This window comes from Tachysurus fulvidraco, chromosome 7 (assembly GCF_022655615.1).
Source record: "Tachysurus fulvidraco isolate hzauxx_2018 chromosome 7, HZAU_PFXX_2.0, whole genome shotgun sequence".
In the NCBI taxonomy this organism is placed as follows: Eukaryota; Metazoa; Chordata; class Actinopteri; order Siluriformes; family Bagridae; genus Tachysurus; species Tachysurus fulvidraco.
In genome coordinates this window covers 14429312-14442124 of record NC_062524.1, presented here as the reverse complement: position 1 = coordinate 14442124, position 12813 = coordinate 14429312, and the positions used below count along the sequence as shown (strand labels likewise).

The 12813-nt window shown below is 39.7% G+C and overlaps 1 long non-coding RNA gene across 1 annotated transcript; it reads right to left on the bottom strand.

The window, feature by feature from the left end:
- Nucleotides 1–677: 677 nt before the first annotated feature.
- Nucleotides 678–2981, bottom strand: LOC125145164. The gene is made up of 4 exons (XR_007143496.1): nucleotides 2485–2981; nucleotides 2208–2379; nucleotides 1180–1232; nucleotides 678–1085 (listed from the first exon to the last, which is right to left on the bottom strand). It is a non-coding gene; the product is annotated as an uncharacterized LOC125145164 (long non-coding RNA).
- Between the last annotated feature and the right edge of the window lie 9832 nt (nucleotides 2982–12813).

The window sequence follows — 12813 nt, the reverse complement described above, 5'->3', positions numbered from 1 at the left end:
AAAGAGCAGAAGAAACAGCTGCGCTGGGGGAAATGTGAGAGAGAGACAGACAGAGAGAGACAGAGAGAGAACCTGCCATCTTTCAAAATTGTTTTTCCTCTTAAAATTCCAACAGTGTTTAGATGTGTTGTGTTGTGTTTAGATGTGTTGTGTTGTGTTTAGATGAGTTGTGTTTAGATGTGTTGTGTTGTGTTTAGTCTGAACCTTTTCTGTTCACATAAAGACTGTTTTTGTAACATCAGGACTGAAGCTATGAATTTCTCAGCATCTAGAAAAAACCTTATACTGAAGATTGGATCTAAAAATTCATTTATTTCTTGTAGTGTTTACGTGAGCCGAATGGTTTGTGATCCATTATGAGAGATATCAGAGAGAGTATCTCATCTCGCACATGTCCAGCTCTCCCATCTCTGTTCCAGCACGCAGTCCAGCACAGTGTGATGTTCCAGCAGAACACAGCGCAGTCCAGCACAGTGTGATGTTCCAGTAGAACACAGTGCAGTCCAGCACAGTGTGATGTTCCAGCAGAACACAGCACAGTCCAGCACAGTGTGATGTTTCAGCAATACACAGCGCAGTGTGATGTTCCAGTAGAACACAGCACAGTCCAGCACAGTGTGATGTTCCAGCAGAACACAGCGCAGTACAGCACAGTGTGATGTTCCAGCAGAACACAGCGCAGTCCAGCACAGTGTGATGTTCCAGCAGAACACAGTGCAGTCCAGCACAGTGTGATGTTCCAGCAGAACACAGCACAGTCCAGCACAGTGTGATGTTCCAGCAGAACACAGCGCAGTCCAGCACAGTGTGATGTTTCAGGAGAACACAGTCCTTTTCACTTCCACTTCAATAGACTTATTTAATATGTCATTACTTTATTATTGTTTTGCACACACCTGATACACACACCGAATACACACACCTGAAACACACACCGAATACACACACCTGATACACACACCTGTCGGTTGTTGTCCTTTATGGCTGTTGTGTGTGTTTGTGTTTCTCATCCTGTTGTGTCATTGCCCTTCCCTGGATTACTTTGTATTTGGATCCTCTGCCTCATCTTTCACCGCATGTTACACCTGAGTATTTGTTTTCACATTGCAGAATTGTAATTAGTTTAAAGCCTCAGTTGTGCAAAAGTATGACAACCTTTACTATGAATTTGTAAAGTACCATGTTGGTGATTTTTGAGGAAGAGAAGATTTGATTTGGTTTTGTTTCTTTCTCTGAGAGAGAGAGAGAGAGAGAGAGAGAGAGAGAGAGAGAGAGAGAGAGAGAGAGAGAGAGCATTGTTGTGTTACATAAAGTATCCAAATATGTGTTATTTGATCAAACTTGGGTTAGAGGTTAGGGTTAGAAGCTCGGGTTAGGGTTTAGGGGTTTAGGGGTTAGGGTTAGCTGGTTTTAGAGATCATGGTAAATGTTTAGGAGTTAGGGATAGAGGTTGGGGTTTAGGGGTTAGGGATAGAGGTCGGGGTTTAGTAGTTAGGGATAGAGGATGGGGTTTAGGAGTTAGGGATAGAGGATGGGGTTTAGGAGTTAGGGATAGAGGATGGGGTTTAGTAGTTAGGGATAGAGGATGGGGTTTAGGAGTTAGGGATAGAGGATGGGGTTTAGGAGTTAGGGATAGAGGATGGGGTTTAGGAGTTAGGGATAGAGGTTGGGGTTTAGGAGTTAGGGATAGAGGATGGGGTTTAGGAGTTAGGGATAGAGGATGGGGTTTAGGAGTTAGGGTTAGAGGTTGGGGTTTAGGAGTTAGGGATAGAGGATGGGGTTTAGGAGTTAGGGTTAGAGGTTGGGGTTTAGGAGTTAGGTATAGAGGTTGGGGTTTAGGAGTTAGGGATAGAGGATGGGGTTTAGGAGTTAGGGATAGAGGATGGGGTTTAGGAGTTAGGGATAGAGGTTGGGGTTTAGGAGTTAGGGATAGAGGATGGGGTTTAGTAGTTAGGGATAGAGGATGGGGTTTAGGAGTTAGGGTTAGAGGTTGGGGTTTAGGAGTTAGGGATAGAGGATGGGGTTTAGGAGTTAGGGTTAGAGGTTGGGGTTTAGGAGTTAGGTATAGAGGTTGGGGTTTAGGAGTTAGGGATAGAGGTTGGGGTTTAGGGGTTAGGGTTAGAGGTTGGGGTTTAGGTGTTTTGTGTTCTGCTTTTGCTAAAGTCAATATTATGAATGAGTGTATTTATACTTTGATAAAATCTTACCTTGTAAGTGTAAGTTATAATGATCATTTGTTTCCTGGTACTCAGGGGTAAGTTATGATGAAGATAAGGTCACAGTTAGATGACGAATCTGTAAAAGAGTCTGGCAGTACATCTGAGTGTTCAGAAGCTTTACAAGTAGGTCATTAAAGTAGGTCACCCTGTTTGAAAGCCCCTTGAATGTGGAGAAAAGAAAGGCCATAAGTTGATTTCTGAAGGTGTAAGCTATAATACATGTGTTATAACCTTAGAGAAGTATTTTGTGAAGAAGCTGACTTACCTTATGAGGAGCACTTGACTGATGTAGACTCTAATGATGAAGAATACTTTAGGTAATGCTCAGAGAATGCTTTCAAGCAAACACCTTCAGATAACTGATGAAGCACTGCCTAAAAACTTGTTTTTTAAAGTCTGAAACATCTTGGTAAAATGGCCTGCAGTCAGTTTAATGAAGTGCCAGTAAAACAGTGTAAAAACTTTTTCTGCATTATTAAACTGATAAAACAGGTATGACCTTACAATTACTGTTTCTGTCTTAGGTGGGAGATTCCCAGCAGGTCGTTAAATACAGCCCTATCGTCAAGTCTAAATATTAAGAGATTTGGAATTTGTCTTGTTTAGATAAATAATATGTTTTACTGTTTCCAGCATCACAGTAACACAAAAAAGAAATGTGGGTCCCTTTAAACCGTGTTATAACTGGTTATGACAAGACACATAAGACAGTGCAGGACAAAAGACAGTGCAAACAAAGTGAAGTGTGTGGAGTGAAGAGTGTGTGTGTGAGGGGTGTGTGGGGTGAAGAGTGTGTGTGAAGGGTGTGTAGGGTGAAGTGTGTGTGAGGTCCACAATGCTGTTGGCTTTGTGGATGCAGCATGTGGTGTAAGGTGTACATGATAGAGGGAAGAGAGACTCCAATGATCTTCTCAGCTGTCCTCACTATCCGCTGCAAGGTCTTGCGATCTGAAATGGTGCAGTTCCCAAGCCAGACAGTGATGCAGCTACACAGAACAATTACCTGAAGTGTGTTAAATGTGATGACATTATGGGGTTGCTGCAAGAACTTACTCCAAAAGGGACAGAACAGAGACACAAAGTAGATCGTTCAACATTATAACTCCATGGGACCAAACTATCTATGACATGTGGATGGTTACGATATGTTGAAGACATTTGGATTCTATATCAGGATGCATTGATGGTTTATCGAGACGCGTCCTGTGGATTATTTGTGGGTTGACTAACAATAATCCTGCTGTTATTGCAGACCTACAAGAAGAAAACGTGTCACATGATGCAATGCATTTAACACTGGACCTGTCAGGCAGAACAAAGCATACTGAATTAATATATTCAAGTTGTTGCCAAGTGAGATCTGTTTCTAACATCTCTAAGCTGGAAGTCATTTTACTGGAGTATTTCTAATCAGTTTTTATTGTGAAAATTTTTGTAGTCCTTTTGCGGTGGTGAAGGAGCTTATGGATGCTCGCGTTCCTCTTTCAGAGCTATTATTTGATCTACAAGCCGTGCTCATAGTTTAACAGGCCAGTTTATCTGTGCTGTCAGGAAGCTTTACTGAATTTTTTCTGCCTCTTTTAAAACCTCCAGATTTTTTCAAAATGTACTGCAGAAATTTGACATGTTTTAATCCACAGTAAGGACTATACATTTTTATGCATTCATAAACACATGAGTCGACTTTCTGCTGCTGCAGAAGAGGCCAGTAACAGTGTTAATGATGTAAACTGAGCTTAAAATAAGGTCTGATAGAACCTGTGATACCAAGATGAGAGAGGAAGCTGTGTGAAATCTCTGATTTAGGGGCTCAGGTAATAGAGGATACAGTCTCCATAGATGAAATTAATGATTTCTGTTAGGAAGATTTTGTTATTGCAAAAAAAAACAAAAAAAAAAACAGCTAGTTATGACGTCTTGGACAAAAAAACAAAAGATTTGGTTAGAAAAAGATGATTACGAAGGAAATTAAGTAAAAAAAAAGCACCAACTCCATCGAGACCAACTCCATTTCCTGCCTCTCAGACACACACTGATAAGGATAATGAAGTTACATGGGGTATGCGGTAGAAAGGAAATAAGTGCGGTAATAAGTTCACTGAAAATCTCAGAATGAACATTTTAAAGATCAAAGAAGTTGTTAAAGTTAGATTATTAGTAGTTAAGATGGAGCATGAATGAATAGACCATGTTTGTATTTGTTAATGTTTATGCTCCTAATGGCTCAGAGCGGCTGAACTTCACTGAACTAAAGAATGTTATTGTGATGAAAGTATGTGTCTTATACTGGGGAGACTGGAAGTGTACTAATGACTTTACTGTTGATAGAAATGGTGGCGAGCCTCGTAACCAGTCAAGTGTGGCATTGACAAATATTAATAAGGAATTTTAATTAATAGATGTCTAGAGAATAAGAAATGAAAAAGTAAAAATATTTGGATAAAAGTAGTTGACACTAGAGTTAGTGGTGCAAGATTAGACAGGTTTTATTTAGAAAAGCCATGGAACAGCAGGGGAATGATCACTATTATTACCTACTTATTACCTTCTCAGACCATTATATTGTCATTTTAGATGTCATTAAAATCAATTTATTTATTTTTTTTTATTTATTTTTTTTTTGTGAAAATTGTTATCCTTTCTGGAACGGAAAGAGTTTTCTTTTGACAGTCTTAGTCAATGGTGGGATGTGGGAAAGATTAGCATTAAAATGTTAAAGCTATTCATATCACTCATTTTTTATTGTTAAATCAACAATTAATGCTTTGCAAAGAGACATTAAGGTTCTGGAAAGAGAGATTTTTCATAACAATAAGTCATTAGGATGGACTAAAAAAGAAGAGACAAAAATTGAGTTCAGTCTTACAAGAACAAGCAAGTGGAGCCCTGGTGAGAACAAGATGCTGCTCCATCAGAGACATGGATGCTCCCAGTAACTTTTACTTTAATCTAGAAGGGAAAAGTGCCCAACAGAGAATGATCGATGTGTCGTCTTCGTCATGAGGATGGATCTATTATGAAGGATCTTACAGAAATGAGGAAGCTGGTAGGAGATTTCTATAAGCAGCTCTACTGTGCAGAGAGCTGTGACATGGACTGTGCTACTGATTTACTCACAGAGTTACTGATTTACTCACAGAGTTACTTCAGTTTGGGGAGGAATAAAAAGAACATACTTGTACAATATGATCACATTTTAAGAACTCTCAGTGCAACTATCCACAGGACAATCTTCTGGAACTAACTGATGGACTGCTGGTGGAATTTTATCAGCAGTTCTGGGACTTAAACTGACCGGATCTACACAGAGTTTTATCGGAATGTATTGAAAGTAAGACACTTCCTACAAGTTGTCATCGAGCAGTTCTGTCATCGCTCCCCAAAAAAGGAGACTTAGGACTCTTAAAAAACATTAGACCAGCATCATTGTTGTGCCTGATTTATAAAATGTTTTCAGAGTGTCTAGCTAATAGACTCAAGCACTGCCTAGGTCTGCTAATCCCACAGAAATTATATAATCTTTCTTTTTTTAAGAGATAATACATGAACTTAAACAGCATAAAAAGAATGCTTATCATTTTATCATTAGACCAAGAGAAAGCATTTGATCGTGTCGATACCTTTTTAATCTACTGAGGCATTTTGTGTTTGGTGATGTTTTTATTTCATATATTTGGTTACTGAACTCATTTACATTTACAGCATTTGGCAGACTCTCTTTCCCAGAGCAACGTACATAAGTGCTTAAGTCTCTATCATTGGATACCATAGATATCTATACACTAGATGTCGCATTGGGGTCTTAAAAATGCGTCAAAACCGCCGCCATCTTTGTACGGTGCTCCTTTACCTCAAATGTATGGACGATGCCGGACTTCTGTGCTGCGTTTGGTTGTTCAAACGAAAGAAATCTAAAAACTATACAGAGAGGGATTACATTATACAAGTGAGAATATGTGTTATGATATTGAATGTTAGTAAATTATATTTCTTGTTCCGTTGGTTTGTTTAAGTCCTTGGTTAACGACCGCAGTTAATCCATGCTAGTTACCCATTAGTTTTTGACAGTTAGGGAAACTGACAGTGTTTGTAGATTCCAAAGCTCTTAATAAGGACATTAAAAATTGACCCATGCTTTTTTGCTTAAAGGTGAAAAGAATTTTGCCATGAAAATAGCTTTTGATTGCTGACATGGTATTAAATAGAATAATCAGAATCTGAATCTGTCTGTAGATTCCCAAGTGATAAACAGAGACGTCAGTCATGGACAAGTTACAGGGACACTAAACATTTTTTTTTAAATGGTTAACTCAGCTGACAGTCCTGGAAGGATGTCACCAGTTAGCTTGGTAGTGTAACACACAAGTTCAAAGTCTCAAAGTCAAACTTTGTTTTGTTTTTTTGTTTTTTTGGTTTATGTGACTTTATTACATACTTATTTAATGTGGCAAAAGTATTGCAGGACAGGAATAAATATAAGATTAAACCGTCTTTGGCACCTTTACTTTCACATTATGTTCCTCTTGAATTTGTGATTTGCTTCCACATGCAAATTGCTTTGTGTATCATATTTAATCAACCAATACAATTTAAATGTTTAATTGATCATGCATAGTCACACCATTGTAGCAGTGTTGCATTCAGTAGGTGAGTAGTGATTATTCATTTAAAGATTACTCAAGTGGAAGAATGTAAGTAATAAACTTACACTTACTAGCACATGCATTATATTGTGAAAAAGTAGATTACCTTAATATCAAAACCTTAAATTTTCTCTGGACTCAATGATAAATACATGTCTGACCTTTGGAATGAACCAAAAAAAAAACTAGAAATCGAAATGTCTTTGTGTATTTCTTTTCTATTTTACATCAGTGTTTTAAATGTGATGTGTTCAGCTACATGAGACAGTGGAGGGATCGCAGCAGTGGAGTGGTGTTGAGAACTTTGGCAGGTTGAAAACAAGCCGGGCAGCTGCATTTTGGATCATTTGCAGAGGACGAATTGTGTTCATAGGTAGACCTGCCAGCAGTGCGTTTCAGTAATCAAGTCTTGAAATGACAAGAGACTGAACAAGTACCTGAGCAGCCTGTGTGGACAAAAATGGCCGAATCCGTCTAATGTTAAAGAGAAGAAACTGACATGAGAGAGTCACATTAGGAACATGAGAGGAAAAGGACACTTGATTGTCCATGGTTACCCCAAGGTTGTGAGCTGTGGCTGAAGGGGAGATTGCAACATGCCACTGTTGACTCTAAAATAATGCTCAAGTGACTCATAGCAGAAAGTTTAAAGACTGAATTTTCTTTTTGTAAGTTGACAAAAAATGTATTGCACGCAAACATGCTTTCATTCAGAAGCCAAGTTTACTGAACAAGAGAATAAAGGTCCCTCGCTCCCACGTCTATTGCAGTGGGGGAGGGAGGGCTTTTGATATTTAGGCATGTTTTAGGGACAGCTGTACCTAAGAAACAGGTCTGGGAGGCCCTTGTGGAGACAGTGCGTGCTCGGATGTCTGCTGCCCCAGTTATCCTACAGGTTAAGTGTCCTGGTCTGCAATAACCTGCTTTTGGTAGTTGGTAAACTTCTTCTGGAACGGTCAACATTGGCTGAAGGCTCCTATCTGCCCAGGCAGGAGGGTGGCAAGGGCTTGTTGACATCAGGTCATGAGTCAAGGCTTTCAGACTTTCAGACTCCTTTATGGAGAAGATGTCCTTGGAATAATGGCCACTACAGACACATCTTGATCCACATGTAGGAGAAGGCTGCCCCTTCTGTGGACAGCTTAAAGCAGTTATTTATGGCTAACTCCTCTTTTTTATCTGCTGGTGAAGTGGTGCCAAGCCTTCACAACTAAAATCTGTGGTCCAAAATACAAACACAGTAAGAAGGAGCCGTGTTCTATTGAAAGCTAAACTGGCAACATGGTTAGTAAGTACAAGTTAGCTGGTTTAAGGCAAACAGATGTAGTCTTGATGTTTAAAGACTTGATAAAATGTCATAGATAGAATTTGTTTTCTTTTATTCTTAGTTTTCTTAGTCTTGGTCAAATGTCATAGATCGAATTTGTTTTGTTTTGGACATTGAGACTTTTAAGTCTAGAAGGAACCATAAAGAAGTGCATTTGTGAAGTTGATCATGATGGTTCCTTAATATTTATGTGATTATTACACAAACAACAACAGACCCACATGTACAACAGCACGCCCACACGTACAACACACCCACTCCTCCTTTATTTATGAAGTATTATTTATCCATATCTACTTTTGTATTAAACATGTATTCATCACTTTTATAACTATTTAAATTTTGATTGATGAATACTTACGTTTTCTGTTAAATTAAAGAGATGTTTAAAGTAAAAAGCCCCCCCCCCCCTTCAGACATTCCCCATAAACAGAAAGGACACCAAAATGCTATGAATAAGAAGATGAAGGAAAGATGGATGCAGATGGAATCTGTCATTTATCGATGCACAAAGACGGAAGGATGGCCTTGAATAATAATGAACTGTTTAATTAATGCTAATGTGCTAATGTTAATGCTAATTTCTAATCAGCCGTCAATCAGTAGTTGACCTTGGCATGAAACGTTTTAAACCAGACAATCAGAAAGTTAGAAAACAGTTTTATCTTTTTCAATTTTGTTCAGCAACTGTTTGCATGTGTGAGCTTCTGGCACATGACAGCAGGCGCGTGTGTGTGTGGGTGGGTGTGAGTTTAGTTAAAGTAGTTTAAATGTGAAACATGTAAATGTGCCTGCAGCAGGACTCATGTGTGTTGGTTGGAGGGGTGTCACTTTTTCTTTATTTTATATCAATCTCAGCCAGATGCCACCCTGAGTTAATTGTGAACACACACACACACACACACACACACACACACACACACACACACACACACACACACACACACACACACCAACATACACACCCACACACCTCTGTTTAAAAATCAGCATATTATCTATAGATGTATCTTTCAGACTATACACGATCATATGGTTGTGTCTTTTATAAAGCAATGTGTCATATAGAAAGTTGGGCGTGTCTTATATACAGAAATGTGTGATATGGAAAAAATGGGCGTGTCTTATATACTGTAGAGAAATGTGTCATATGGAAATGTGGGCGTGTTTTTTATATAGCAAGGTGTTATATTTAAAAGTGGGCATGTCTTTTATTTAGTCAGGTGTTCCATACATGTGTTGTACGTGTGGGTGTGTTGTTGTAAATGTGGGTGTGTTGTACCAGTGGGTGTGTTGTACATCTGGGTGTGCTGCACATGTGAGTGTGTTGTTGTATGTGTGGGTGTGTTGTACGTGTGGATGTGTTATTGTTCTTGTGGGTGTGTTGTACATGTGGGTGTGTTGCTGTGCGTGTGGATCTGTTGTTGTATGTGTGGGTGTGTTATTGTTCTTTTGGGTGTGTTATACATGTGGGTGTGTTGTATGTGTGAGTGTGTTATTGTTCTTGTTGGTGTGTTGTACTTGTGGGTGTGTTGTACTTGTGGGTGTGTTGTACTTGTGGGTGTGTTGTACTTGTGGGTGTGTTGTACTTGTGGGTGTGTTGTACTTGTGGGTGTGTTGCACATGTGAGTGTGTTGCACATGTGAGTGTGTTGCACATGTGAGTGTGTTGTTGTACGTGTGGGTGTGTTGTACTTGTGGGTGTGTTGTACTTGTGGGTGTGTTGCACATGTGAGTGTGTTGTATTTGTGGGTGTGTTGGTCGTGTGGGTGTGTTAAACTTGTAGGTGTGTTGTACATATTTTTGTACATGTTGTTGAATGTGTTGTACATATTGTTGAATGTGTTGTTGTACATGTTGTTGAATGTGTGTTTACTGGTCTTACTCTCCCTGTTTTTCTTCCTCTCTTCCTTCCATTCCTTTCATTCTTTACCATGTGTTTTTTATGTGTGTCAGAAAGAAACAGAGAAAGAGAGATATAGAGAGGCAGAGGTACAAATGGTTTTAACACACACACACACACACACACACACACACACACACACACACACACACACACACACACACACACACACACACATTAATCTAGTGTGCATGTTAGTGTGAGTGAGAGATGGAAACTGTCACATGCCTTTGATTTATTGCTCTCTCTGATTGAGCATCACATTTTACAGAGTCTCTGTGATCTATTGCTTTTCCTGGTTGAGGAAATGGAGGAATGTTGTTATTCCTTGTTGTAACAGGGGCATGTGGTAGCTCAGTGATTAAGGTGTTGGACTACTGATTGGAAGGTTGTGAGTTCGAGTCTCATGGCCACCATACTGCTACTCATGGGCCCCTGAGTGAGGCCCTTAACCCTCTATTGCTCAACTCTATAAATGTAAGTCACTCTGGATAAGAGCATCTGCCAAATGACGTAAATGTTCCACAGCTTAGCGCTCAATAACTGATTATTTTCCTGATTGAGGATGGAGAGGCATAACTGAACTCCTTAGAGCTCAGTGATGGATTACTTTTCCTGGCTTACAGACGTTTTGCAGTTTTTCAGGCTCTGATCATTTCCCCGAGTGGCACTTCATTGCCATTTCGCCCATCTTTACAGCAGAGCTTTTGCTTGAGTGGTTTGTCGCTCTTCATCATCATCTACCTGCTGATAAAGCGGCGTTGCTACTTTCCTGGCACTTGGCTGTGTCCCTTTTAAGCTCTGCACAGCTAATCAGATTGGCACTCGGCTCTGTCGCCCTTCTGACTGAGTGATTAAATCTGGGCTCGGCTAACACTCCCCGGAGACACAGATGGCACACTGTGTGGTTCTGTTAGCAGTTTGGCAAACCCTCAATTCTGATATCAGAACTTTACACTACTTTACTGTCGCCAAATAGCTAATCAGCTAATTAGTGACTAGCATATGATTTTCATAAACCAGCTAAATCCTGATGCAAGACACAAAGACAATAAGACAATAAGAACTAATACCATGTAGGAAGTGGTGAAGGTGTTAGACTAATGATCTGAAGGTTGTGAGTTTAATTACCAGGTCCACCAGATGAACAATGATGGGATCTTCAGTTGTGTAAAAAATGAGATAAATGTGGGTCACTCTGGATAAAGGCATCTGCCAAAAATATCTATGTAAATTTCAGATAACGCTTGCTTCAATTCCATACAAGCATGTACTGCTCGCAATGCATTATGGATAAAACACTGCCACCTCCTTAATTATACATAACAAATCTAATCAGCACTAGCATTAGCTAGATATCCAGCTAAATGTTTCATCATTAATGATAAGATTTAACATGATAAGATTAGTGTTAGTTTACTGAACATTTGTACATCTTTGTGCCTACTGGGTTTTCAGTGTGCAGTAATACACAATGTATTGAGCAGATGGTGTGAGCTGTAGCCCGAGGGCCGAGTCAGCTCTGTGATCAACTGCTTTTGTCTGATGGAGAGAAATTGGTGGCTTTTGATTTTCTCCCCTGCAGGGCCTTGTCTCATCTTTAAACATGACTCCTGTCCTCCATTACAGCCAGCTTTAATACAAGAAGCTGCTCAGGACACAGCTCGTCTGAGGGTCCCTGTGGCGCTAATGCTAATGTTCTCCTCACTAATGCATGTGTGCATACACACACACACATATACACACACACACACACACACACACTAACAGACACACACAGACACATACATACAGTAATGTGACTTGCAGAATATAGTGTGTGTGTGTGTGTGTGTGTGTATGTGTGTGTGTGTGTGTGTGTGTGTGTGTGTGTGTGTGTGTGTGTGTGTGTGTGTGTGTGTGTGTGTGTGTGAGAGAGAGAGAGAGAGAGAGAGAGAGAGAGAGAGAGAGAGAGAGAGAGAATGGATATTTCTGAAAAAAAAGAAATGTGCATGGAAGAGAGAATAAAAGGAAAAATATAAAAGGATAAATTCATTCGAAGAAATGAGAGTGAAAAGAAAATAAGTAACTAGGTATAAGTAAAATAATGAGCTGTAAATAGGTGGAGAGAATGAGAGGGGAAATGGTAAAGGATGAGAGATGGAGCAAAAGAAAGGACACAAAAGTAAATTAGAATAACAAAGAATGTAACAAGAAAATAAAACAGAGAAATGATAGAGATGTGTGTGTGTGTGTGTGTGTGTGTGTGTGTGTGTGTGTGTGTGTGTGTGTGTGTGTGTGTGTGTGTGTGTTCCTTTACACCACTAGAACACACACACGCTCACACACGCTCACACACACGCTCACACACACATGCGCTCTCTCACACACACACACACACACACACACACACACACACACACACACACACACACACACACACACACACACACACACATTCTAAAAGAAGAACTCCAAGAATCTTTTTACAAGGTTAATTAAAAACATAATTATAATAAATATTTAACAAACAATTAAACTAATCATGTTCATAAGTAAGTGTGTGAGTGAATGAGAGTGTGTGTGTGCCCTGCGATGGGTTGGAACTCCGTCCAGGGTGTATCCTGCCTCGATGCCCGATGACGCCTGAGATAGGCACAGGCTCCCCGTGACCCTAGAAGTTCGGATAAGCGGTAGAAAATGAATGAATGAATGAATGAATGAATGAATGAATGTTAATAAG